This window comes from Oncorhynchus keta, chromosome 2, assembly GCF_023373465.1.
Source record: "Oncorhynchus keta strain PuntledgeMale-10-30-2019 chromosome 2, Oket_V2, whole genome shotgun sequence".
In the NCBI taxonomy this organism is placed as follows: domain Eukaryota; kingdom Metazoa; phylum Chordata; class Actinopteri; order Salmoniformes; family Salmonidae; genus Oncorhynchus; species Oncorhynchus keta.
The window spans coordinates 20,669,477-20,695,467 of record NC_068422.1 but is presented as its reverse complement, the minus strand read 5'-3'; the positions used below and the strand labels follow the sequence as shown (position 1 = coordinate 20,695,467).

The following is a 25,991-nucleotide window of genomic DNA, read 5'->3' as shown; positions in this document are numbered from 1 at the left end:
AGAATAAACTATATTATGGAACAAAGATAAATTATATAAAGAATGATAAAACATTCTGGAGTACCTTAAATAAAAGTCTATACAAAAAAAGTTCAAAAAAAAAAAAACTCAGCTCCATTGAGGCACTTGGTTTGTTCATAACAAACCCATTAATATTGCTAACCACTTAAATAACTTTTTTTGTTGACAATAATAGCAAACTTAGGCATGACATGCAAACAACAAATGCTAAGCATATACCTGACCAAATAATGAAAGACAAGCACTGTAGTTTTGAGTTCGGCAAAGTTGATGTGGAAGAGGTGAATTTTCTTTGCTATCTATAAATTAGGACAAGCCACCTGGTACCGACAACCTGGATTTTAAATTGCTGAGGTTGGTAGCAGAATACATTGTGATTCCTGTTTGCCACATCTTCAATTTAATCCTAGAAGACAGTATGTGTCCTCAGGCCTGGAATGAGGCAAAGGTCATTCCGCTGCCCAAGAATAAAGCAACCCTTATTGGTTCAAACAGTCGACCAATCAGCCTGTTCCCGACAAACTTTTGATTTAAAAAAAATATATATATAATGTTATTTCACAGAGAACAAATTAGGAAAAGACTTTCAGCATGCTTATAGGGAAGTACACTCAAAGTGCTCAGCACAAACACAAATGACTGATGATAGGCTGAAAGAAATTGATAATAAGAAGATTGTGGGAAATGTTTTGTTAGACTCCAGTGCAGCTTTTGGTGTCATTGATCATAACCTATTGCTGAAAAAAATGTAGGTATTATGGATTTACATCCGCTGCCTTATCATAGATTGAGAGTTACCTATCAAATAGAACACAGAGGGGTTTACTGTGGTGTGGTGTACTGCAAGGCAGCTGGCTTGGGCCATTATTGTTTTCTGTTTTTACTAATGACCTTCCACAGACCTTGAATAAAGCCTGTGTGTCTAGGAACACTGATGCCTCAACAGTATGCACATCGCCTACAACAGAGTAAAATTAACAACTGACGCATTTAACATAGAGCTCCAGTCAGTTTTAGAATGGTAAACTAGCAATAGCCTGGTGTTAAATATCTCAAAAACAAAAAGTATTGTTTTTGGAACAAATCACTCGCTTAGCCATAAACCTCATCTAAATCTATTATTAAATAACATGGTGATTGAGCAAGTTGAGGAGACTAAACTGATGGGTGTAACCCTAGATAGCAAGCTGTAATGGTCAAAACATATAGACTCAATGGTTGCTAAAATGGGAACAGGTCTGCCCATGATAAGGCATTGCTCTGCTTTCATGACATCTCAATCAACCAAACAGGTCCTACAGGCGCTAGTTTTGTTGGCACCTGTACTACTGCCCAGTTGTGTGATCATGTGCGGCAAAGAAGGACATAGGCAAATTGCATTTGGTCCAGATCAGAGCAGCACATATAGCACTTAGATTACAAGCAGGGGGAATGTCAATGACATGCATGTGGATTTCTCCTGGCTCAAAGTTGAGGAGAGATTGACTGCATTACTATTGGTCTTTGTGCAAGGTGTTTATGTATTGAATGCACCGAACTGTCTGTTCAAGCAAGACATGCAACAAGAGGTCTCATCACATTCCCCAGGTCCAGAACAGAGGCTGGGAAATGCACAGTATTAAATAGAGCCATGATTACATGAAACTCTCTGCCACTCTAACTGAAGCTAGCAATAAAACCAGATTCAAAAACCAGATTCAAGAACACCTTCCTGCACAACAGGGACTGTGAAGAGACACAGACATTTTGACATATTTTGTATTGTATTTTGTATTGTATTTTGTATTGTATTATGTATTGTATTATGCGTTGCATTATATACTGTATTGTATTACATATTGTATTATATATTGTATGTTTTCTATTTGTTCAGGATATTTTCTGTATCAAAAAGTGTCTTAGGTGGTGGGAATGGCTGGTGGAGTGGCAGGTGCGTGGCAATGTGCGTGGTCGGCCCATGTGTGCGGCTGGATTTTAGAGACAATTTTAGAGGCCACCATCTTGGTGATGTAGAGCCATTTTTGAATATTTTGGCCAATTTCCTCAAATTCTACAACATTTTCTCTTGGCATGAGAGTAATTGTTGGAGTTTGAAGCAAATGTCCTGCAATTCTATGCATTTTTCCATGGTTAATGCAGTGTTCTTTTGCACAAACATATTAACCAAAATCATTACTTCTAAATTCATTGTTTTGGGAATTTTTGATTCTCCCTGACTGACTAGATTTTATTTTGGTAAATGTAAGGATTCTATTATAAAAAAATATTTTATTTTTATTTAAGTAGGCAAGTCAGTTAAGAACAAATTCTTATTTACAATAACAGCCAACCCCAGCCAAGCCCGGACAACACTAGGCCAATTGTACACTGCCCTATGTGACTCCAAATCATGGCGGGATGTGATACAGCCTGGATTCAATTATTGTCCATAGAGCTCAGAGACAGGATTGTGTCGAGGCACAGATCTGGGGAAGGGTAACAAAACATTTCTGCAGCATTGAAGGTGGTCAAGTACACAGTGGCCTTCATCATTCTTAAATGGAAGAAGTTTGGAACCACCAAGACTCTTCCTAGAGCTGGCCGCCCGCCCGGCCGGCCAAACTAAGCAATTGGGGGAGGAGGGCCTTGGTCAGGGAGGTGATCATGAACCTGACTCTGACAGAGTTCTGCTGGATATTTTTTTTTAAATGTCCCAAAATTTCGAAAACCTGTATTTGCTTTGTCATTATGTGGTATTGTGTGAAGATTGATAAGGGGAAAAACTATTTAATACATTTTAGAATAAGGCTGTAACACAACGAAATGTGTAAAAAGTCAAGGGGTCTGAATACTTTCCGAATGCAGCTCCATTATCCTTTCTATATACTTTATATCTGGTTTCATTTTACAGTGAATGGCTTAGGCGTCCAGACAAAAAATGCTTAGGGGGCCTCCCAAGGATTACAATGGCAGAAAAATATATGTTATGTTTTGGTTCCTGTTTAGACCCAAGGAAGAGTAGCCACAGCCACCACTAAATGGGGATCCTAATAAAATACTGAATACTAAATATACAACTTCTCTCTCTCTCTCTCTCTCTCTCTCTCTCTCTCTCTCTCGCTCTCTCTCTGCTGACTGGGGGATCGTATCTCAGTGTAGACAGAGAGAACTCTTCCCCTCCTCTTCTGCCTCTCTCTCTCCCTTCCTCTTTCTTCCCCTCCTGTTCCTTTCTTACTGCTGGCTGGGTGATGTGATTGTGTCTCAGTGTAGACAGAGAGAACTCTCCATCAGCAGTAGTCCTGACCTTGTCTGTGTATCTGCTCTGACCTAGGAAGACACACAGCACAGATCATATCACTGGCAGAGCAATGCTCACACACCACACACACCCAGACGCACATACGCAGACACACTCTCACATTCACACACGACACAACAGCCCTGCACACAGCAAATTGATTGTGCCTCACCAAATTCCCATGGAGAGCAAAATAGGGAAGGAGGGACAAAGGGAGGGAAAGAGGGAGAGAGGTTGTGGGAAAGGTGGTTTCTTGTCTGTGTTTTATTTCATTGTCATGGTTGTTGCATTCATCCAAAATCAGCCTCACCAAGTGAGATTGTAAGCAAATATGTTATCAATAAAATTACATCCATTAAAAAACACTATATAATGCATGATCTTATTTGTAGTTTTTATTCACCCACAACCCGCATTCAGAATGACTGCCAGGTTAGACAGACTGCGAGTCTACCTAAACCATTTAAACTGGAGGGGAAAAAAATCAGTAATGATTGTAAAGTAACAGATTGGAATAGTTTAGAAAGATCTATGTTATTTATATTTGAGTAGCATAATATTAATTAATAAATCAATGTACATGGAAAAACATAGATATTGAAACAAAACATCAAATAAAAATCCACCTGTAATAGAGCATGCTGGGAAATGTGATAATGATGGTAGTGGTTTGGTTTAACACTGCTTATTAACACCAACAATGGGATTCTTTACACAAATGAGTGTTTATTTAACAGTAACAGTGTTAATTTAATACCTGAAACAACATTAAAAATGTTAAACTAAAAATCAACATTAGATAACACTGGCCAATTTGCTGTGTGTTAAACGTCTACTGTAACTGGGCTGATAGTGGCTCTAATCGCCCCTGATAATAGGGGACACAGGCTGCAGAGAGACCGTGACTTTGCCTGGGGCCAAGATTCACACAAAGCGTGTGTGTGTGTGTGTGTGTGTGTGTGTGTGTGTGTGTGTGTGTGTGTGTGTGTGTCCATCCTGGGGCAGTGATAAAAGTTGAATGACCATGTGTTCCCCTGCCAACCTATTGTCCCATGACACTGCAAGATGTGGCCTCCACAGACATCCCGAATAGATGTTAATCACACACACCGACCCGAAACACATGCACACGCACACTAGTGCTGAGCAATTAGCTATTTTTGAGGTCGGTTCGAGTCTTTTTTTAAAATCACGGTTTTAGATTTAAATAATTTTTTAGACATTAAATGCAGAATGTTCTATAGAGCTGCTGCAAATGCTGTTTGACAAAACAATATTTTAGTAGTTCTTCAAAGTAAATAAGGCATACTTTTATGACTGCTGAATACCAGCTGTCAATCACATCAATCATTATGTATTTTCCTGTACAGATACCTCACGAACCAACTTGTTTCTATCCCTCTTGATCTAGCGTTCTCTCTTCTCTCCATCATCGTGTTTGCTCCACACAGACCGGACAAATAGGCAGGCACGCAATGGATTATAGTCCTTGTAGTTATTTACAAGGTTTTTTGTGCTAAACTATGTGGAATTTTGGCCTGTTGGAAATTACAACTCCACACTCCATCGCACAATTTGGGCTTGATCTAATTTATCTCTACAGAAGCTGCGCATCCAGCTCAGTTTTTTTTAACTAAATGTTATTTAAATCAAACGGATATGTCGGTTAATCGCTCAGCACTAAAGCACACACACTTAGTTTTCACTGGAGCTATCCGTGGTGCTGAAATCATTGTAGCGACTGTCATAGCTTGTTTACACTGACCTCAATAACTTCCCCACCTTCCCTTTTCCCATCTGTCAAATAAAACATTCTACTTCTAGCAGCAATTGATTGTTATACTAACTTCCGGTGAATGACATGAACACAGCAGCTCTGTTTCTGTGAATCATTAACAGGTGGTGAATTTGAAGTGTTCCCAACAACAACCAACCCCCATAACTCTTTGTTTACAATCTTTTTAAAAAGGTACTATGTAAAAGCATACAGGGTTCTTCGGTTTGTCCCCATAGGGGAACTCTTTTTGGTGCTAGGCAGAACCCTTTGCAGATCGCTCTACCTAGAAATAGTGATGGGGAATACTAAGCTTCCTGAAACATTGAGGATTTCAAGCCCATGGTGTCTAAAACATGTTCAGTACTCCAGGCTTTGATATCATGCTGGTCAAAATAAATTAGAACAGAGAAGTTATTATAGATGACGTTGCACATGTGGTAGCGCGTGCACAGAGAGGCCTTTCTGTTTTCTACAGAAACCAATACCAAACCAATCAGGTGGTTGTTCAACTTAACAAAGCTTCAGATGTCATTGATCATGTGTTTCTGGCTAAGTGATACAAGCATCGGCACACTGCTTCGAAGTAAACTGCTTAGCATTTACGACGCATGACTCGGAGCTCTGGTATCAGCCATAACATTACAACCTAGAACCCTCCATGTAGGGTTCTTCATAGAACCCATTGTATATGGTTCTGCCTAGAACCCTCTATGAAGGATTATACCAGGAACCATTTATCATCTAAAGGTTCTTCCTAGAACCCTATGAATGGTCCCACCAGCCTTATTAGACTTTAAAATTAAATTATTTCTGAAAATGCATTGCTATATAAATATATATCATAAGTGCCTACTGTAGTTATACCCTACCACAGTGGTGTTAGGAAACCCCTGGTTTAAAGGCCACATCAGGCCTGTAAGTCACATTTTGCTAGTTTGCAAAGTGACATGTAATTCCTATTGGAATCCAGCCAGAGATAGGATATCCAACAAGTGAACATTTTTATCACCAGCAACCTGCATTCAGAATGACTGCCAGGGTAGGGAAGATTGAATACTGAGACTATCTCAATGATGGAACAACCATCTCAGTAACGGGTGCAATAACTACTAACAGATTGGATGAGTTTAAAATATATATATGTTTTATTTATCTTTGTGTAGCATACAATTTATCAACATGCAAAAACGCATTTAAAACAAACAATTCTGAAAATCACCTGCAATAGAACTCGTGTTGTCTTCTAAAGAATCAGGGTTAGAATTAGGTTTAGGGTTATTAGCTCGGGTTAGTTTTAGGGTTATGGTGAGGAGATATGGTTAGGGTTAGGTTTTTGGGTTAAGGTTAGCGTAAGGTTTTAGGGGTTAGGGAAAATAGGATTTTGAATGGAACGGAAATGTGTGTCCACACACACACACACACACACACACACACACACACACACACACACACACACACACACACACACACACACACACACACACACACACACACACACACACACACACACACACACACACACACACACACACACACACACACACTCGTTCTGTATCATTCATCATTCTCTCTTTCTGATTCCATCATATCTCTTTCTGTATGCAAGGCTAAAGAGAATATATTACACTAACTCAACCCCTAGTTGTGTCTTCTGACTCATAAAATAATTACAATATATAATAGATGTAATAGGTATTCAGTGGCATGCTCCTGCAGCCTCTGCCAGAGAGTGTTTACCATACAATAGCCTTGGGGAATGACTACACACACACACACACACACACACACACACACACACACACACACACACACACACACACACACACACACACACACACACACACACACACACACACACACACACACACACACACACACACACACACACACACACACACACACACACACACACACACACAGCTTTAGTTTCTATTTGGGTGAATTACAGTTGAACTTTAGCTCCAGGGATATGGAGAGAACTCTTTTACTTTCCTATTTAGGAACAGTAGTATCTAGCTAAGTCTCTCTCTCTCTCTCTCTCTGTCCATCTCTCTGAACCTCTATATCTCTCTCTGTTCCCACAAGAGAGATCGAGAGATGGATAGACAGATTGAGCTCGGAACACCTGGCATAAACAATCCCAGATTCCAATGAGTAATATGTATATATTATATACAGTGCCTTGCGAAAGTATTCGGCCCCCTTGAACTTTGCGAACTTTTGCCACATTTCAGGCTTCAAACATAAAGATATAAAACTGTATTTTTTTGTGAATAATCAACAACAAGTGGGACACAATCATGAAGTGGAATGACATTTATTGGATATTTCAAACTTTTTTAACAAATCAAAAACTGAAAAATTGGGCATGCAAAATTATTCAGACCCTTTACTTTCAGTGCAGCAAACTCTCTCCAGAAGTTCAGTGAGGATCTCTGAATGATCCAATGTTGACCTAAATGACTAATGATGATAAATACAATCCACCTGTGTGTAATCAAGTCTCCGTATAAATGCCCCTGCACTGTGATAGTCTCAGAGGTCCATTAAAAGCGCAGAGAGCATCATGAAGAACAAGGAACACACCAGGCAGGTCCGAGATACTGTTGTGAAGAAGTTTAAAGCCGGATTTGGATACAAAACGATTTCCCAAGCTTTAAACATCCCAAGGAGCACTGTGCAAGCGATAATATTGAAATGGAAGGAGTATCAGACCACTGCAAATCTACCAAGACCTGGCCGTCCCTCTAAACTTTCAGCTCATACAAGGAGAAGACTGATCAGAGATGCATCCAAGAGGCCCATGATCACTCTGGGTGAACTGTAGAGATCTACAGCTGAGGTGGGAGACTCTGTCCATAGGACAACAATCAGTCGAATATTGCACAAATCTGGGCTTTATGGAAGAGTGGCAAGAAGAAAGCCATTTCTTAAAGATATCCATAAAAAGTGTATTTTAAAGTTTGCCACAAGCCACCTGGGAGACACACCAAACATGTGGAAGAAGGTGCTCTGGTCAGATGAAACCAAAATTGAACTTTTTGGCAACAATGCAAAACGTAATGTTTGGCGTAAAAGCAACACAGCTCATCACCCTGAACACACCATCCCCACTGTCAAACATGGTGGTGGCAGCATCATGGTTTGGGCCTGCTTTTCTTCAGCAGGGACAGGGAAGATGGTTAAAATTGATGGGAAGATGGATGGAACCAAATACAGGACCATTCTGGAAGAAAACCTGATGGAGTCTGCAAAAGACCTGAGACTGGGACGGAGATTTGTCTTCCATTAAGACAATGATCCAAAACATATTGCAAAATCTACAATGGAATGGTTCAAAAATAAACATATCCAGGTGTTAGAATGGCCAAGTCAAAGTCCAGACCTGAATCCAATCGAGAATCTGTGGAAAGAACTGAAAACTGCTGTTCACAAATGCTCTCCATCCAACCTCACTGAGCTCGAGCTGTTTTGCAAGGAGGAATGGGAAAAAATGTCAGTCTCTCGATGTGCAAAACTGATAGAGACATACCCCAAGCGACTTACAGCTGTAATCGCAGCAAAAGGTGGCGCTACAAAGTATTAACTTAAGGGGGCTGAATAATTTTGCACACCCAATTTTTCAGTTTTTGATTTGTTAAAAAAGTTTGAAATATCCAATAAATGTCGTTCCACTTCATGATTGTGTCCCACTTGTTGTTGATTCTTCACAAAAAAAATACAGTTTTATATCTTTATGTTTGAAGCCTGAAATGTGGCAAAAGGTCGCAAAGTTCAAGGGGGCCGAATACTTTCGCAAGGCACTGTATATATTGTATACATATACATACACACTACATGACGAAAAGTATTCTCGTCATACATCTCATTCCAAAATCAATTAATATGAAGTTGGTCCCCCCTTTGCTGCTATAACAGCCTCCACACTTCTGGAAAGACTGTCCACTAGATGTTGGAACATTGCTGCAGGGACTTGGTTCCATTCAACCACAAGAACACTGGTGAGGTCGGCCACTGATGTTGGGTGATTAGGCCTGGCTCGCAGTCGGCATTCTAATTAATTCCAAAGGTGTTACATGGGGTTGAGGTCAGGGCTCTGTGCAGGGCAGTCAAGTTCTTCCACACTGATCACAACAAACCATATGGACCTCACTTTGTGCATGAGGGCATTATCATGCTGAAACAGGAAAGGGCCTTCCCCAAACTGTCGCCACTGTTGCAGGCACAGAATAGTCTAGAATGTCATTGTATGCTGTAGCGTTAAGATTTCCCTCCACTAGATGGCACTATGCATTGGGGCACGTAGCGTTCTCCTGGCATCCACCAAACACAGATTTGTCCGTAGGACTGCCAGATGGGGAAGCGTGATTCATCACTCCAGAGAACACATTTCCACTGCTCCAGTCCAATAGTGGCGAGCTTTACACCACTCCAGCCGACGCTTGACATCGTGTATGGTGATCTTAGGCTTATATGCAGCTGCTCAGCCATGGAAACCCATTTCATGAAGCTCCAGGCGAACAGGTCTGGTGCTGACATTGCTTCCAGAGGCAGTTTGGAACTCAGTAGTGAATGTTGCAACCGAGGACAGATGTCTTTACGCGCTCCACGCAAACGAGTCGTTATTGCTCTGAGACGTTTCCACTTCACAATAACAGCACTTACAGTTGACCGGGGCAGTTCCAGCAGGGCAGAAATCTGATGAACTGACTTGTTGGAGAGGTAGCATCCTATAACGGTGCCACGTTGATACTCACTGAGCTCTTCAGTAAGGCCATTCTACTGACAATGTTTGTTTATGGAGATTGCATGGCGGTGTGCAACATTTTTCTACACCTGTCAGCCATTCAGGGATCTAACTATCTTACAAGTATTTGAAATAAGTATTCTAACTACTTCTGAATATTTTGTATGTTGTATTACACTGGGCTGAACTACACTCCAATGTATTTTGTAACAAGATACTTTTGAAAGCTGTAATTGGTATTTTCAAAATGAAAATAAAATCTATATCATTACTTTAGAGCGGTTCACAATTTTGTGGGGCCCTTTCACCCTACATTGGTATCAAACGTCAGCATCTGCTAAATTAACTAAATGTATATGTATAACTGAATACAAATATAAACTCAACAGATTTTACTGTGTCACAGTTCGTATAAGGAAATCAGTCAATTGAAAAAAATAAATGCAGCCCTAATCTATGGATTTCACATGACAGGGTATAGAGATATGCATCTGTTGGCCACAGGTATCTTAAAGAAAAGGTAGGGGGCGTGGATCAGAAAACCAGTCAGTATCTGGTGTGACCACCAGTTGCCTCATGCAGCGCGACACAACTCCTTCACATAGAATTGATCAGGTTGTTGATTGTGGCCTGTGGAATGTTGTCCTGCCTCTCATCAATAGCTGTGTGAAGTTGCAGGATATTGGAGGGTACTGGAACACACTGTCATACACATTGATTCAGAGCATCCCAAACATGCTGAATAGGTGAAATGTCTGGTGAGTATGCAGGCCATGGAAGAACTGGGACATTTTCAGCTTGCAGGAATTGTGTACAGATCCTTGCAACATGGGACTGTGCATTATCATGCTGAAACATTAGGTGATTCTCTAAAATTACATTGGAGGAAGCTAATGGAGAGAAATTGAAATTCAATTTTCTGGCAATACCTCTGGTGGACATTCCTGCAGTCAGCATGCCAATTGCACACTCCCTCAAAACTCAAGACATCTGTGGTAATTGTGTTGTGTGACAAAACTGCACATTTTAGAGTGGCCTTTTATTGTCCCCAGCACAAGGTGCACCTCTGTAATGAGCATGCTGTTTAATCATCTTGGTATGCCACACCAGTCAGGTGGATGGATTGTCTTGGCAAATGAGAAATGCTCACTAACAGGGATGAAATACACATTTCAGAGAAATAAGCTTTCTGTGCGTATGGAGCATTTCTGGGATCTTTTATTTTAGCCGATGAAACACGGGACCAACACTTTACATGTTGTGTTTATATTTTTCTCCAGTATACAGTACATTCGGAAAGTATTCAGACCCCTTGACATTTGAAACATTTTGTTACGTTACAGTCTTTCTTATTCCAAAATGGATTCAATTGTTTGTTTCCCTCATCAATTTACACATAATACCACAAATGAAAAGGACAATAAAAAATAATTCAAAATATCAATAAATACTTAAATATTACATTTACATAAATATTTAGACCCTTTACTCAGTACTTTGTTGAAGCACCTTTGACAGTGCTTATCGCCTTTATTCTTCTTGGGTATGACGCTACAAGCTTGGCAAAACTGTATTTGGGTAGTTTCTCCCATTCTTCTCTGCAGATCCTCTCAGGCTCTGTCAGGTTGGATAGCGAGCTCACTGCAGAGCTGTTTTCAGGTCTCTAGAAATATGTTAAATCGGGTTCAAGTCCGGGCTCTTGCTGGGCCACTCAAGGACATTCAGAGACTTGTCCCGAAGCCACTCCTGCGTTGTCTTGGCTATATGCTTAGGATCATTGTCTTGTTGGAAGGTGAACCTTCGCCCCAGTCTGAGGTACTGAGCGCTCTGCAGCTGGTTTTCATCAACGTTCTCTCTGTACTTTGCTCCGTTCATCTTTCCCTCGATCCTGTGCTGCAGAGATGGCTGTCTTTCTGGAAGGTTCTCCCATCTCCACAGAGGAACTCTGGAGCTCTGTCAGAGTGACCATCTGGTTCTTGGTCACCTCCCTGACCAAAGCCCTAATTCCCCCGATTGCTCAGCCAGCTCTAGGAAGTGTTTTGGTGGTTCCAAACTTCTTCCATTTTAAGATTGATGGAGGCCACTGTGGAAATGTTTTTGGTAACCTTCCCAAGATCTGTGCCTTGATGCAATCTGTCTCTACGGACAATTCCTTTGACCTAATGGCTTGGTTTTTGCTCAAAGCAAAGGTTCTGATGAAGGATTTTTTTTTATGTCATCCATTTTATAAAAAGGCTGTAATATAACAAAATGCTGAAGAAGTCATACTTTCCACATGAACTGTATACAAAAAATAAATCATCATTTTTAGTTTAAAAAAACGTGTATACAGTGCATGCTGCAAATACCTTACTTACATAAGTATTCACATCGCAAAATATAGGTGTGCCAAACTTAGTTGTATTTTGTAATTGTAATGAATGATTTATGCCAATCTGTCCTCCCAGTAGTATCAACTAGGCCTACTGGAACTATAGCCCTCAAAACAACACAACAGCAATAACAACTTCAGTTCTTTTAGAAACACTCTCTGAAACATCAGATGGTAACCCAGTCACAGATAGAGAAAAATCCCAGCCATGATATATGAATTGTAGTACTCACTGTTAGGGTCAGGATGTGAGGTGGAGTCAGAAGGGTGTGGATCTTTCTGTACTCTGAACCTGTAGACACACACACAGAATTGACTGAGTATAGAGAAACAGAGCACCAGGGTCATGAGTAAAGAGAGAGAAGGAAGAGGTCAGAGATCAGATATTGGGGAAGGGATGGTGTGTCTGTGTGTGTGTGTGCGCGACATGATCTCACAGTTTTATCAATTTGACTTCAGATTCTGATGTTAATTTTGAAGTTGCTTTAAACATCAAATTCCTTTTTTGACACCCTCAGTTGACTCCTCCTGCTCAGCATCATTTCAATTTCTCCAAACTTCACATTTCTAAGTAGTCAAATTTCAAAGCTAATGGTTAAGGTTTTTGATAGGGTCAAAACATTAAGTTTAGGTATTCATTCCGAATCCGGAGTCATGGGATTACACCCATCCCACAACCCTGTCCACAATGCCCTAGAATAACCCAAGCTTACTTAATAGATTTCCCGACATTCTCAGCACATGGACAGATGTCCAATTTTGAAGTCAAGCTTGAGCGATCTGCCTAGTGTGTGAGTGAGTGAGTGAGTGAGTGAGTGAGTGAGTGAGTGAGTGAGTGGTGAGTGAGTGAGTGAGTGAGTGAGTGAGTGAGTGAGTGAGTGAAATATACAGGAAGAGAGGAGATGAAGGAGAGGATAGGGAATATAGATCACCTCTACTTCAGTAACATCTATTTTTGAACAATGTATCTAATCTTCTTGTCTTCTCCATCCCTCTCTTTCTGCTGCTATGGCACAAATCCCTGTTAACAAGAAGCAGGTTGGCCTCAATATTTCCGAATGGCACCCCATTCCTTTTATTGTGCACTACTTTGTGCGCTATGTAGGGAATAGGGTGCCATTTGGGATGCAGATGGAAAGACACTGCTCTCACACCACACCACCTTGCTCACCCTACCACACTATACCTCTCTACCTACCTCCCTCCCTTCATCCTTCTCATCCTTTTTCATCCTTCTCTGTCCCTCCCTCCATCCATCCTTTCCACTCTCACTCTCTCCTTCCAGAGAGTTTTATTTGCTTTGTTGTCATGTATGCTTCATGTGTCTGGTGTTTCATTCGCATGTACAGGCGCATTGTGTGTGTATGTGCGTGAGTGTGTGCGTGTGTCAACAGATTGCAGTGTGTGATAATGACGTTTGGTAGTGGTGCCTAATCATGACACAGAGTGATCACAAACACCACCTAACCTTTCACAATCTAATAGAGGACATGGGATAGAAAGATGACACACACACACACAAGTACGTGTCCACACTGTCTGTGTCTCTCCTGCCAGTGGAGATTACCTCTGCTCATTTTCAAAGGATACAGACTGCGCCAGGGGTAAGGATTACACACACACACACACACACACACACACACACACACACACACACACACACACACACACACACACACACACACACACACACACACACACACACACACACACACACACACACACACACACACACACACACACACAGGGAAGAAGAGAGGTGGCACAGAAGACAGCAGGAAGACATGACCACTCCATTCCTCTCTCATTCTCCCTCCTCTCTTTCCTTTCTCTCCCTCTCTCTCGTCCATCCCTCCCTCATCTCTCTTTCTCTCTCTCTACCTGTCTCTCTCTCTCTTTCTCTCTCAATTTTAATTCAAATACTTTCAAGGGCTTTATTGGCATGGGAAATAAACTTTGTCAAAGCAAGTGAAATAAATAATAAACAAAAGTGAAATAAACAACAAATAATGAACATTAAACATTACACTCACAAAAGTTCCAAAGGAATAGAGACATTTCAAATGTCATATTATGTGCAAATAGTTAAAGTACAAAAGGAAAAATAAATAAACATAAATATGGTTTGTATTTACAATGGTGTTTGTTCTTTACTGGTTGCCCTTTTCCTGTGGTCAAAACTTTCCTTAAGCTTGGGTCAGTCACAGTGGTCAGGTATTTTGCCACTGTGTACTCTCTGTTTAGGGCCAAATAGCATTCTAGTTTGATCTGTTTTTTAGTTAATTCTTTCCAATGTGTCAAATAATTATAGTTTTGTTATGGAAGGTTTGGGAATTGTTTCCTTTTAGATGGTTGTAGAATTTAACGGCTGTTTTAGATAATTAGTGGGTATCATCCAAATTCTGCTCTGCATGCATTATTTGATGTTTTACATTGTATATGGAGGATTTAGTGAATTTTTGGTTGGTGAGCGGACCCCAGACCTCACAACCATAAAGGGCAATGGGTTCTATAAGTGATTCAAGTATTTTTAGCCAGATCCTAATTGGTATGTTGAATTGTATGTTCCTTGTGTTGGTATAGAAGGACCTTCTTGCCTTGTCTCTGAGATCATTCACAGTGTTGTGGAAGTTACCTGTGGCGCTGATGTTTAGGCTGAGGTATTGTACATTTGTATATGTGCTCTAGGGCAATGGTGTCTAGATGGAATTTGTTTTTGTGGTCCTGGCAAATGGATATTTTTGGAACACCATTATTGTTGTCTTACTGAGATTTACTTTCAGGGCCGAAGTCTGACAGAATCTGTGCAGGAGATCTAGGTGCTGCTTCTGGCCCTCCTTGTTTTGGGACAGAAACACCAGATCACCAGCAAACAGTAGACATTTGACTTCAGATTGTAGTATGGTGAGGCCGGGTGCCGCAGACTGTTCTAGTGCCTTCGCCAATTCGTTAAAATATATGTTGAAGAGAGTGGGGCTTAAGCTGCATCCCTGTCTCACCCCATGGCACTGTGGAAAGATGTGTTTGTGTTTTTTGCTAATTTTAATCACACACTTGTTGTTTGTGTACATGGATTTTATAATGTTGTATGTTTTTCCTCCAACACCACTTTCCATCAATTTGAATAGCAGACCGTCATGCCAAATTTTTGAAATCCACAAAGCATGAGAAGACTTTGGTTTGTTAATTTGTCAGTTAGGGTGTACAGGGTGAATACGTGGGCTGTTGTACGGTAATTTGGTATAAAGCCAATTTGACATTTGCTTAGTTCATTGTTTTCACTAAGGAACTGTCCGAGTCTGCTGTTAATGATAATGCAGAGGATTTTCCCAAGGTTGCTGTTGATGCATCTCCCACAGCAGTTATTGGGGTCAAATTTGTCTCCACTTTTATGGATTGGGGTGATCAGTCCTTGGTTCCAAATTTTTGGGAAGAGCTAAGGATGATGTTGAAGAGTTTAAGTATAGCCAATTGGAATTTGTGGTCTGTATATTTGATAATTTAATTGAGGATACCATTAACGCCACAGGCCGTTTTGAGTTGGTAGGTTTGTATTTTGCCCTGTAGTTCATTCAATGTAATTTGAGAATCCAGTGGGTTCTGGTAGTCTTTAATGGTTGATTTTAATATCTCTCTCTCTCTTTCTCTCACAAACACACACGCACGCACGCACGCACGCACGCACGCACGCACGCACGCACGCACGCACACACACACACACACACACACACACACACACACACACACACACACACACACACACACACACACACACCTCCTTTCTCTCCCTCTCTCTCTCGAATACTCTCTCTCTTCCACTCCCTCTATATCTACCTCTCTCTCTACCTCTCTCTCTCTACCTCTCTCTCTCTACCGTTCTCTCTATACCTCTAACACACAAACCACAGTGGTTCTGTTGAGGATGTTTTTCTCTTCTCCTAAAAGCAAGACAAAAAAAATGTTTCATTTGATCATAGGCTGTTGTCTGAGTGATCAGAGGCTTTTGTCCCAATGGGACCTGGTCAAAAGTAGTGCACTATATAGGGAGTAGAGTGCCATTTGGGACGCACACTCGGAATTCAGAGCTTAAAGTCCCCGTAGATTTTTACCTGAAGAGAGAAGATCAGTGAAGAAACAAAACAACAAATGTAGAGGAGTGTAAACCAGATGGAGAGATGGTCTTTCATCGCCAAGCAGTTTTTAGAAAACAGACATACACAGAGACCCTGGCTTGCGCTCTCTCTCTCTCCTCTCTCCCTCCTTCTCTCACTCTCTCTCTGCTTCCTGATCTCTCTCTCCTCTCTCTCCCTCCTGCCCCCCCCCTCTCTCTCTCTCTCTCTCTCACTTCCTGCTCTCTCTCTTCTCTCACCCTCCTGCTTTCTCTCTCTTCTCTCTCCCTCCTGCTCTCTCTCTTGTCTCTCTCTCTCCCTCTGTTTCTTTCTCTGTATACCTATCTCCCTCACTTCCTCCCTCCATCACTTCCTCCTTCCTTCCCCTATCTTTTCCATATTTCCTTCATTAAATACGTTTCTCCTTCAATAAGAGACCAGAGAGGGAAGACATACGGAATATATTCCTCAGTGGTGAAGCTATCATGCCATACAGCAGGTCTCCATGGTAACAGAGAGAGGAATGACAAGTGGCTCACAGTACAATTTTTTTATTAAAATGTAACCTTTATTTAATTAGACAAGTCAGTTAAGAACAAATTCTTATTTGCAATGACGGCCTACACCTGCCAATCCCAGACAACGCTGGTCCAATTGCGCACCGCACTATGGAACTCACAATCACAGCCCGGATTCAAACCAGGGTGTCTGTAGTGATGACTTTAGCACTGAGATGCAGTGCCTTAGACCACTGCACCACACAGGAGCCCAAATGAGTCAAAGAGACATAGGCTATCCCAAATGGCACTCTGTTCCATGTATAGTGCACTACTTTTGACCAGAGACTCTGGTCAAAAGTAGTGGACTATGTAGGCAATAGGATGCCATTTTGTACACCCAGAGATAGGCTTGAGGAGCCTTGCTGCTACCACACTAGCTTTAACTAGACTTTGGGCCAAGCTACTTCTCTTTAATTGTGTTTCTGTGAGTGCATGCGTGTCCGTGCGTGTGTGTGTGTTCATTATGATCGAGCAATAAACTCGCTCTCTGTCTTTATGACCTAAGGCCCTGAGGTCAAGATGTATAATCAACAGCCACACAGCCAGGACGGTGAGACCATGAGAAAACATGCAGATGAGTCCATCACACTGAACAAACTACAACTCCAATGATATTATTCTGTTAACTGACTGTCTGTCTGTTTTATGTTCTCCAAAATTCTCCAAAACTCTTGAGCGTGCCGTCCTTGGCCAGCTCTACCGCTATCTCTCTCAGAATGACCTTCTTGATCCAAATCAGTCAGGTTTCAAGACTAGTCATTCAACTGAGACTGCTCTTCTCTGTATCACGGAGGCGCTCCGCACTGCTAAAGCTAACTCTCTCTCCTCTGCTCTCATCCTTCTAGACCTATCGGCTGCCTTCGATACTGTGAACCATCAGATCCTCCTCTCCACCCTCTCCGAGTTGGGCATCTCTGGCGCGGCCCACGCTTGGATTGCGTCCTACCTGACAGGTCGCTCCTACCAGGTGGCGTGGCGAGAATCTGTCTCCTCACCACGCGCTCTCACCACTGGTGTCCCCAGGGCTCTGTTCTAGGCCCTCTCTTATTCTCGCTATACACCAAGTCACTTGGCTCTGTCATAACCTCACATGGTCTCTCCTATCATTGCTATGCAGACGACACACAATTAATCTTCTCCTTTCCCCCTTCTGATGACCAGGTGGCGAATCGCATCTCTGCATGTCTGGCAGACATATCAGTGTGGATGACGGATCACCACCTCAAGCTGAACCTCAGCAAGACGGAGCTCCTCTTCCTCCCGGGGAAGGACTGCCCGTTCCATGATCTCGCCATCACGGTTGACAACTCCATTGTGTCCTCCTCCCAGAGCGCTAAGAACCTTGGCGTGATCCTGGACAACACCCTGACGTTCTCAACTAACATCAAGGCGGTGTCCCGTTCCTGTAGGTTCATGCTCTACAACATCCGCAGAGTACGACCCTGCCTCACACAGGAAGCGGCGCAGGTCCTAATCCAGGCACTTGTCATCTCCCGTCTTGATTACTGCAACTCGCTGTTGGCTGGGCTCCCTGCCTGTGCCATTAAACCCCTACAACTCATCCAGAACGCCGCAGCCCGTCTGGTGTTCAACCTTCCCAAGTTCTCTCACGTCACCCCGCTCCTCCGCTCTCTCCACTGGCTTCCAGTTGAAGCTCGCATCCGCTACAAGACCATGGTGCTCGCCTACGGAGCTGTGAGGGGAACGGCACCTCAGTACCTCCAGGCTCTGATCAGGCCCTACACCCAAACAAGGGCACTGCGTTCATCCACCTCTGGCCTGCTCGCCTCCCTACCACTGAGGAAGTACAGTTCCCGCTCAGCCCAGTCAAAACTGTTCGCTGCTCTGGCCCCCAATGGTGGAACAAACTCCCTCACGACGCCAGGACAGCGGAGTCAATCACCACCTTCCGGAGACACCTGAAACCCCACCTCTTCAAGGAATACCTAGGATAGGGTAAGTAAGGGTAAGTAATCCTTCTCACCCCCCTTCTCCCCCAACAAGATTTAGATGCAAGTGGCTGTTCCACTGGTGGTCATAAGGTGTATGCACCAATTTGTAAGTCGCTCTGGATAAGAGCGTCTGCTAAATGACTTAAATGTAAATGTAATGTAATGTTATGTATCATGGGAGTTTGAGTTTACTGTATAATGTTCCATATGGACGTGTTGTATTGTTGTGCTACAGCCTGATTTCAAAATGAATTAAATCGGGGGGTTTTCTCACCCAATAGCAACACACAATACCATAATGATAAAGTGAAAACATGTTTTTAGAATATTTTTCAAATGTATTGAAAACAAAATACAGAAATATCTAATTTACGTAAGTATTCACACCCCAGAGGCAATACTTTGTAGAAGCAACTTTGGCAGTGATTACAGCTCTGGGTCTTTCTGGGTAAGTCTCTAAGAGCTTTCCACACCTGGATATGCAATATTCGGCCATTATTCACAGAAAAATTCTTCAAGTTCTGTCAAATTGGTTGTTGATCATTGCTAGACAACAATTTTCAGGTCTTACCATACATTTTCAATTAGATTTAAGTCAAAACTGTAACTCGGCCACTCAAGAAAATTCACTGTCTTCTTGGTAAACCGATGTCACAGGAAGGCCAAAAAGATCATCAAGGGCATCAACCACCTGAGCCACTGCCTGTTCACACAGGCAGTGACCATCCAGAAGGCGATGTCAGTACAGGTGCATCAAAGCTGGGCCCGAGAGACTGAAAAACAACTTCTATCCCAAGGCCATCAGACTGCTAAACAGCCATCACCAACTCAGAGAGGCTGCTGCCTACATTGAAACCCAATCCCAGGCCACTTTAATAAATGGATCACCAGTCACTTTATGCAATGCACTCTAAATAATGCAACTTTAGTTATGTTTCCATATCTCATGTATACTTTTATACCATCTATTGCACCTTGCCTATGCCACTCAGTCATTTTTTTGTACCTTAACTCGGCAAGTCAGCTAAGAACAATTTCTTTTTTTCAATGATGGCCTAGGATAGTAGTTTACCTACCTTGGTCAGGGACAGACTGATGTAATTTTACCTTGTAAGCTTGGGGATTTGATCTTGCAACTTTTCAATTACTAGCCCAACACTCTAACCACTAGGTTACCTGCCGTTCCAAATACTTACATGTACATATTCCCATTCAGCCCTTTAGATTTGTGTGTATTAGGTAGTTGTTGGGTAATTGTTAGATATTATGAAACAGCGTCTGTGCCACCAGTAAGAACAGATAGTAACGTTAGTATAAATCCCCTCGCACGGTCCCCGCAGCCGGACAACTTTCTCATTGTTTCTGGAGGGAAATGCTGTACGAATGCTCATTCAGCCGACAGAAACTTTCAACCGGTTTTCCCCATTAAGCAGCGAGTCTGAGGCCGAGCCGTCTCTACTCCTCCCGTTACGGGTTCTGACACTCCGAAGCTTCCCACCATTAGCTCTGACAAATTGAAAACCCTAGTCATTGGCGACTCCATTACCCGCAGTATTAGACTTAAAACGAATCATCCAGCAATCATACACTGTTTACCAGGGGGCAGGGCTCTGAAGATGGTGCTGGCTAAAGCTAAAACTTGCGAGTATAGAGATATTGTTATCCACGTCGGCACCAACGATGTTAGGATGAAACAGTCAGATGTCACCAAGTGCAACATAGCTTCAGCGTGTAAATCAGCTAGAAAGATGTGTCGGCATTGAGTAATTGTCTCTGGCCCCCTCCCAGTTAGGGGGAGTGATGAGCTCTACAGCACAGTCTCACAACTCAATCGCTGGTTGAAAGCTGTTTTCTGCCCCTCCCAAAAGATAGAATTTGTAGATAATTGGCTCTCTTTCTGGGACTCACCCGCAAACAGGACCAAGCCTGACCTGCTGAGGAGTGACGGACTCCATCCTAGCTGGACGGGTGCACTCATCTTATCTACCAACATAGACAGGGCTCTAACTCCTCTAGCTCCACAATGAAATAGGGTGCAGGCCAGGCAGCAGGCTGTTAGCCAGCCTGCCAGCTTAGTGGAGTCTGCCACTAGCACAGTCAGTGAAGTCAGCTCAGCGATCCCTATTGAGACAGTTGTCTGTGCCTCGACCTGGGTTGGGCAAAACTAAACATGGCGGTGTTCGCCTTAGCAATCTCACTAGGATAAAGACCTCCTCCATTCCTGTCATTATTGAAAGAGATTGTGATACCTCAAAATAGGGCTACTTAATGTTCGATCTCCTACTTCAAAGGCAATTATAGTCAATGAACTAATCACTGATCATAATCTTGATGTGATTGGCCTGACTGAAACATGGCTTAAGCCTGATGAATTTACTGTGTTAAATGAGGCCTCCCCTCCTGGTTACACTAGTGACCATATCCCCCGTGCATTCCGCAAAGGCGGAGGTGTTGCTAACATTTACGATAGCAAATTTAAATTCACAAAAGAAAATGGCGTTTTTGTCTTTTGAGCTTCTCGTCATGAAATCTATGCAGCCTACTCAATCACTTTTTATAGCTACTGTTTACAGGCCTCCTGGGCCATATACAGCGTTCCTCATTGAGTTCCCTGAATTCCTATTGGACGTTGTAGTCATAGCAGATAATATTCAAATTTTTGGTGACTTTAATATTCACATGGAAAAGTCCACAGACCCACTCCAAAAGGCTTTTGGAGCCATCATCGACTCAGTGGGTTTTGTCCAACATGTCTCCGGACATACTGTCACGCCCTGGTCGTAGTATTTTGTGTTTTTCTTCATGTATTTGGTCAGGCCAGGGTGTGACATGGGTTTTTGTATGTGGTGTGTAGATAGTGGGATTGTAGCTTAGTGGGGTGTTCTAGGTTAGTCTATGGCTGTCTGAAGTGGTTCTCAATCAGAGGCAGGTGTTTATCGTTGTCTCTGATTGGGAACCATATTTAGGCAGCCATATTCTTTGGTTGTATTGTGGGTGATTGTCCTGAGTGTCTTGATGTCCTTGTGCTTTGTTAGTTGCCACAAGTATAGGCTGTTTTCGGTTTTCGGTTCGTTTATTGTTTTGTAGTGTTTGTGTTTATTCGTGTTTACGTTGTGTGATTAAACATGGATCGCAATATACACACTGCAGTTTGGTCCGACTGTCCTTCACCATATGAAAACCGTGACAGAATCACCCACTGTAAACGGACCAAGCAGCGTGTCAACAGGCAGGAGCAGCCCAAAGAGGAGATGCGTATTAAGGATTTCTGGACATGGGAGGAAATCCTCGACGGGAGAGGACCCTGGGCTAAGGGGAGTGTAGCCGCCCAAAGGTGGAACATGTGGAGGCAGCGAGGAGAGCAGAGGCAGCCGGAGAGAGGAGCCGGTGATATGAGGAGGGAGCACGGCAGTGCGAGAGGCAGCCCCAAAAAATTTTTGGGGGGGAGCAGACGAGGTGTGGTACTAAGCCAGGTAGCAGACCTGAGCTCACGCCTCGTGCTTATTATAAGCAGCGCATTACTGGTCAGGCACCGTGTTATGCGGTTAAGCGCACGGTGTCGCCAGTGCGTGCCCATAGCCCGGTGCGCTATAGGGCAGCCCCCCGAAAGTGCCATGCGAGTGTGGTCATTGAGCCAGGGCGTATGGTGCCTGCTCAGCGGGTCTGGTCGCCGGTACGCAGTTTTGGTCCAGGTTATCCTGCGCCGGCTCTGCGTGCTGTGTCTCCGGGGCGCTGGGAGGGTGCAATGCGTCCTCTGCCTGCGCTCTGCTCGTGCCAGGCAAATGTGGGAGTGGAGCCTAAGGGAGAGGTGCGTGTAGTAAGCACTAGATCTCCCGTGCTTACCCACAGCCCGGTTCAACCTGTGCCTGCGCTCTGGAGGGTCCGGGCTAGAGTAGTTGTCCAGCCTGGGGAAGTGGTGCCAAGGTTGCGCACCAGAGCTCCAGTGCTCCCCCACAGCCCGGTCCTTCAGGCTCCTCCTAACACCAAGCCTCCTGAAGGTCTCCCCAGCCTGGTGGTTCCTGTGGCAGCCCCACGCACCAGGCTGTCTCTCTGTCTCCTCCCTGCAGGTGGTCCCGCCTGTCCGGCGCTGCTGCCGGAGTCTCCCGCCTGTCCGGCGCTGCTGCCTGAGTCTCCCACCTGTCCGGCGCTGCTGCCGGAGTCTCCCGCCTGTCCGGCCCCAGAGCCCCTCTGTCCAGAGCTTCTGCCCCTCTGTCCAGAGCTGCTGCCCCTCTGTCCAGAGCTGCTGCCCCTCTGTCCAGAGCTGCTGCCCCTCTGTCCAGAGCTGCTGCCCCTCTGTCTAGAGCTGCTGCCCCTCTTTCCAGAGCTGCTGCCCCTCTGTCCAGTGGGGTCATTGATAAAGGTGGCCATGGTGAGAAAGCCATGGAGGCGGACAATAAGGTGGACTAAGACAATTGTGAAGTGGGGTCCACGTCCCGCGCCGGAGCCGCCACCATGGATAGACGCCCACCCGGACCCTCCAGATTGATATGAGGTGCGTTCGGGAGTCCGCACCTTAGGGGGGGGTTCTGTCACGCCCTGGTCGTAGTATTTTGTGTTTTTCTTCATGTATTTGGTCAGGCCAGGGTGTGACATGGGTTTTTGTATGTGGTGTGTAGATAGTGGGATTGTAGCTTAGTGGGGTGTTCTAGGTTAGTCTATGGCTGTCAGAAGTGGTTCTCAATCAGAGGCAGGTGTTTATCGTTGTCTCTGATTGGGAACCATATTTAGGCAGCCATATTCTTTGGTTGTATTGTGGGTGATTGTCCTGAGTGTCTTGATGTCCTTGTGCTGTGTTAGTTGACACAAGTATAGGCTGTTTTCGGTTTTCGTTTCGTTTATTGTTTTGTAGTGTTTGTGTTTATTCGTGTTTACGTTGTGTGATTAAACATGGATCGCAATATACACGCTGCAGTTTGGTCCGACTCTCCTTCACCATATGAAAACCGTGACACATACTCACTGTCACAGTCATACTCTGGACCTAGTTTTGTCCCATGGAATAAATGTTGTGGATCTTAATGTTTTTCCTCATAATCCTGGACTATAGGACCACCATTTTATTATGTTTGCAATTGCAACAAATAATCTGCTCAGACCCCAACCAAGGAGCATCAAAAGTCATCCTATAAATTCACAGACAATACAAAGATTCCTTGATGCCCTTCCAGACTCCCTCTGCCTACCCAAGAACGTCAGTGGACAAAAATCAGTTAACCACCTGACTGAGGAACTCAATTTAACCTTGCGCAATACCCTAGATGCAGTTGCACCCCTAAAAACTAAAAACATTTCTCATAAGAAACTAGCTCCCTGGTATACAGAAAATACCCGAGCTCTGAAGCAAGCTTCCAGAAAATTGGAACAGAATGGCGCCACACCAAACTGGAAGTCTTCCAACCAGCTTGGAAAGACAGTACCGTGCAGTACCAAAGAGCCCTTACTGCTGCTCGATCATCCTATTTTTCCAACTTAATTGAGGAAAATAAGAACAATCCAAAATGTATTTTTGATACTGTCAAAAAGGTAACTAAAAAGCAGTATTCCCCAAGTGAGGATGGCTTTTACTTCAGCAGTAAAAAATTCATGAACTATGTTGAGGAAAAGATCATGATTATTAGAAAGCAAATTACGGACTCCTCTTTAAATCTGCTTATTCCTTCAAAGCTCAGTTGTCCTGAGTCTGCATAAAACTGCCAGGATCTAGGATCAAGAGAGACACTCAAGTGTTTTAGTACTAAATCCCTTCACACAATGATGAAATAATCATGGCCTCTAAACCTTCAAGCTGCATACTGGACCATATTCCAGCTAAACTATTGAAAGAGCTGCTTCCTGTGCTTGGCCCTCCTACGTTGAACATAATAAACGGCTCTGTATCCACCGGATGTGTACCAAACTCTCTAAAATTGGCAGTAATAAAGCCTCTCTTGAAAAAGCCAAACCTTGACCCAGAAAATATCAAAAACTATCAGCCTATATCAAATCTTCCATTCCTCTCAAAAATTGTAGAAAAGGCTGTTGCGCAGCAACTCACTGCCTTCCTGAAGACAAACAATGTATACGAAATGCTTCAGTCTGGTTTTAGACCCCATCATAGCACTGAGACAGCACTTGTGAAGGTGGTAAATTACATTTTAATGGTGTCAGACCGAGGCTCTGCATCTGTCCTTGTGCTCCTAGACCTTAGTGCTGCATCTGATACCATCGATCACCCCATTCTTTGGAGAGATTGGAAACCCAAATTGGGCTACATGGACAAGTTCTGGCCTGGTTTAGATCTTATCTATCGGAAAGATATCAGTGTGTCTCTGTGAATGGTTTGTCCTCTGACAAATCAACTGTAAATTTCGATGTTCCTCAAGGGTCCGTTTTAGGACCACTATTGTTTTCACTATATATTTTACCTCTTGGGGATGTCATTCGAAAACATAATGTTAACTTTCACTGCTATGTGGATGACACACAGCTGTACATTTCAATGAAACATGATGAAGCCTCAAAATTGCCCTCGCTAGAAGCCTGTGTTTCAGACATAAGAAAGTGGATGGCTGCAAACTTTCTACATTTAAACTGACAAAACAGAGATGCTTGTTCTAGGTACCAAGAAACAAAGAGATCTTCTGTTGAATCTGACAATTAATCTTAATGATTGTACAGTTGTCTCAAATAAAACTGTGAAGGACCTCGACGTTACTCTAGACCCTGATCTCTCTTTTGACGAACATATCAAGACTGTTTCAAGGACAGCTTTTTTCCATCTACGTAACATTGCAAAAATCAGAAACTTTCTGACCAAAAATGATGCATTAAAATGTATCCATGCCTTTGTTACTTCTAGGTCAGACTACTGCAATGCGGCTACCCGGATAAAGCACCAAATAAACTTCAGTTAATGCTAAATACGGCTGCTAGAATCCTGACTAGAACCAGAAAATTTGATCATATTACTCCAGTGCTAGCCTCCCGAAACTGGCTTCATGACACTGCAAGGGCTGATTTCAAGGTTTTACTGCTAACCTACAAAGCATTACATGGGCTTGCTCCTACCTATCTCTCTGATTTGGTCCGGCCGTACATACCTACACGTACGTTACGGTCACAAGGCGCAGGCCTCCTAATTGTCCCTAGAATTTCTAAGCAAGCAGCTGGAGGCAGAGCTTTCTCCTATAGAGCTCAA

At 43.2% G+C, this 25,991-nt stretch overlaps 1 protein-coding gene across 4 annotated transcripts in view; it reads right to left on the bottom strand.

Annotated features, from left to right (window-relative positions):
* The window catches only part of LOC118361047 (RNA binding protein fox-1 homolog 3-like), an 886,398-nt gene that overhangs the window by 603,810 nt on the left and 256,597 nt on the right, over positions 1–25,991 (bottom strand). For all 4 annotated transcript variants that reach the window (XM_052473505.1, XM_052473504.1, XM_052473533.1 and 1 more), the window contains one exon: positions 12,427–12,485. The gene's annotated coding sequence lies outside the window, so the exon portion shown is untranslated. The remainder of the gene's footprint in view (positions 1–12,426; positions 12,486–25,991) is intronic.